At 51.5% G+C, this 3,306-nt stretch overlaps 2 non-coding genes and 1 pseudogene across 2 annotated transcripts; all 3 read left to right on the forward strand.

Annotated features, from left to right (window-relative positions):
- The first annotated feature begins 224 nt into the window (after positions 1-224).
- LOC123171626 (uncharacterized) lies at positions 225-343 on the forward strand (annotated as a pseudogene).
- Positions 344-644: 301 nt separating this feature from the next.
- Positions 645-763, forward strand: LOC123171842 (5S ribosomal RNA). The gene has a single exon (XR_006485435.1). It is a non-coding gene; the product is annotated as a 5S ribosomal RNA (ribosomal RNA).
- A 301-nt stretch (positions 764-1,064) lies between these two features.
- Positions 1,065-1,183, forward strand: LOC123171701 (5S ribosomal RNA). The gene has a single exon (XR_006485371.1). It is a non-coding gene; the product is annotated as a 5S ribosomal RNA (ribosomal RNA).
- The last annotated feature ends 2,123 nt before the right edge of the window (positions 1,184-3,306 follow it).

The following is a 3,306-nucleotide window of genomic DNA, read 5'->3' on the forward strand; positions in this document are numbered from 1 at the left end:
GGCGTGGGAGACGTCACCGGGCTGCACGTGTGTTGAACGCGGAGGCACCGTACTTTCGGTGCTTAGATCGGAATCAACCGCGATCTGAATCGCTACGAGTACGACTCCCTCATCCGCGTTCTTGCAACGCTTCCGCATCGCGATCTACAAGGGTATGTAGATGCACTCCCCTTCCCTTCGTTGCTAGTAAACTCCATAGATTGATCTTGGTGATGCGTAGAAAATTTTGAATTTCTGCTACGTTCTCCAACACGGATCCCATCAGAACTCCGAAGTTAAGCGTGCTTGGGCGAGAGTAGTACTAGGATGGGTGACCTCCTGGGAAGTCCTCGTGTTGCATTCCCTTTTTAATTTTTTTGCACCGCGTGCAAAACAAAACGCACGAGCGCGACGTATGTTTAGCACGTTTTATTATTTTGCACGTTTACGGTAAGTTTTAGCTTGCTGCTCATTATTCACGCGTCTAGCGGCGGCAAGCGTGTTCTGAAAGGGGTCGAAACCATGGTAAATAGGCACTGGTGCAGTTGAACCGTGGTAAAACTCGTCTCCGTAGTTGAGCGGGAGCGGCCAAAGGAATGTGCAATCGTGTGTGTAGTGGAGCTGGGAGGGGCAAGCATAAGGGACGAAGACGGGGGTAACATGTCGGATGCGATCATACCAGCACTAAAGCACCGGATCCCATCAGAACTCCGAAGTTAAGCGTGCTTGGGCGATAGTAGTAGTAGGATGGGTGACCTCCTGGGAAGTCCTCGTGTTGTATTCCCTTTTTAATTTTTTTGCACCGCGTGCAAAACAAAACGCACGAGCGCGACGTATGTTTAGCACGTTTTATTATTTTGCACGTTTACGGTAAGTTTTAGCTCGCTGCTCATTATTCACGCGTCTAGCGGCGGCAAGCGTGTTCTGAAAGGGGTCGAAACCATGGTAAATAGGCACTGGTGCAGTTGAACCGTGGTAAAACTCGTCTCCGTAGTTGAGCGGGAGCGGCCAAAGGAATGTGCAATCGTGTGTGTAGTGGAGCTGGGAGGGGCAAGCATAAGGGACGAAGACGGGGGTAACATGTCGGATGCGATCATACCAGCACTAAAGCACCGGATCCCATCAGAACTCCGAAGTTAAGCGTGCTTGGGCGAGAGTAGTACTAGGAAGGGTGACCTCCTGGGAAGTCCTCGTGTTGCATTCCCTTTTTAATTTTTTTGTACCGCGTGCAAAACAAAACGCACGAGCGCGACGTATGTTTAGCACGTTTTATTATTTTGCACGTTTACGGTAAGTTTTAGCTCGCTGCTCATTATTCACGCGTCTAGCGGCGGCAAGCGTGTTCTGAAAGGGGTCGAAACCATGGTAAATAGGCACTGGTGCAGTTGAACCGTGGTAAAACTCGTCTCCGTAGTTGAGCGGGAGCGGCCAAAGGAATGTGCAATCGTGTGTGTAGTGGAGCTGGGAGGGGCAAGCATAAGGGACGAAGACGGGGGTAACATGTCGGATGCGATCATACCAGCACTAAAGCACCGGATTGTTGGAAATATGCCCTAGAGGCAATAATAAATAGGTTATTATTATATTTCCTTGTTCATGATAATCGTTTATTATCCATGCTAGAATTGTATTGATAGGAAACTCAGATACATGTGTGGATACATAGACAACACCATGTCCCTAGTAAGCCTCTAGTTGACTAGCTCGTTGATCAATAGATGGTTACGGTTTCCTGACCATGGACATTGGATGTCGTTGATAACGGGATCACATCATTAGGAGAATGATGTGATGGACAAGACCCAATCCTAAGCCTAGCACAAGATCGTGTAGTTCGTTTGCTCAGAGCTTTTCTAATGTCAAGTATCACTTCCTTAGACCATGAGATTGTGCAACTCCCGGATACCGTAGGAATGCTTTGGGTGTGCCAAACGTCACAACGTAACTGGGTGGCTATAAAGGTGCACTACGGGTATCTCCGAAAGTGTCTGTTGGGTTGGCACGAATCGAGACTGGGATTTGTCACTCCGTGTAAATGGAGAGGTATCTCTGGGCCCACTCGGTAGGACATCATCATAATGTGCACAATGTGACCAAGGAGTTGATCACGGGATGATGTGAGTTACGGAACGAGTAAAGAGACTTGCCGGTAACGAGATTGAACAAGGTATAGGGATACCGACGATCGAATCTCGGGCAAGTAACATACCGTTGGACAAAGGGAATTGCATACGGGATTGATTGAATCCCCGACATCGTGGTTCATCCGATGAGATCATCGTGGAACATGTGGGAGCCAACATGGGTATCCAGATCCCGCTGTTGGTTATTGACCGGAGAACGTCTCGGTCATGTCTGCATGGTTCCCGAACCCGTAGGGTCTACACGCTTAAGGTTCGATGACGCTAGGGTTATAGGGAAAGCATGTACGTGGTTACCGAATGTTGTTCGGAGTCCCGGATGAGATCCCGGACGTCACGAGGAGTTCCGGAATGGTCCGGAGGTAAAGATTTATATATGGGAAGTCCTGTTTTGGTCACCGGAAAAGTTTCGGGTGAAATCGGTAATGTACCGGGACCACCGGGAGGGTCCCGGGGGTCCACCAAGTCGGGCCACCAGCCCCAGAAGGCTGTGTGGGCCAAGTGTGGGAGGGGACCAGCCCCAGGTGGGCTGGTGCGCCCCCCCACCAAGGCCCAAGGCGCATGGGAGAGTGGGAGGGGGCAAACCCTAGGTCCAGATGGGCCTTAGGGCCCATCTAGTGGGGCGCCTCCCCCTCTCCTCCCCTTGGCCGCCCCCTTGATGGGATCTAGGGCTGGATGCCTCCTCTTGGGGGTGGAAACCCTAAGGGGGGCGCAGCCCCCTTCCCCCCTATATATACTTGAGGTTTGGGCTGCCATACAAACACGAGAAAGTCTCCTTTTGGTGCTGCCCTACCCCTCTCCCTCCTCCTCCTCTCCCACGGTGCTTGGCGAAGCCCTGCGGGATTGCCACGCTCCTCCACCACCACCATGCCGTCGTGTTGCTGCTGGATGGAGTCTTCCCCAACCTCTCCCTCTCTCCTTGCTGGATCAAGGCGTGGGAGACGTCACCGGGCTGCACGTGTGTTGAACGCGGAGGCACCGTTCTTTCGGTGCTTAGATCGGAATCAACCGCGATCTGAATCGCTACGAGTACGACTCCCTCATCCGCGTTCTTGCAACGCTTCCGCATCGCGATCTACAAGGGTATGTAGATTCACTCCCCTTCCCCTCGTTGCTAGATTACTCCATAGATTGATCTTGGTGATGCGTAGAAAATTTTGAATTTCTGCTACGTTCCCCAACACCT

This window comes from Triticum aestivum, chromosome 7D, assembly GCF_018294505.1.
Source record: "Triticum aestivum cultivar Chinese Spring chromosome 7D, IWGSC CS RefSeq v2.1, whole genome shotgun sequence".
Taxonomy (NCBI): Eukaryota; Viridiplantae; Streptophyta; class Magnoliopsida; order Poales; family Poaceae; genus Triticum; species Triticum aestivum.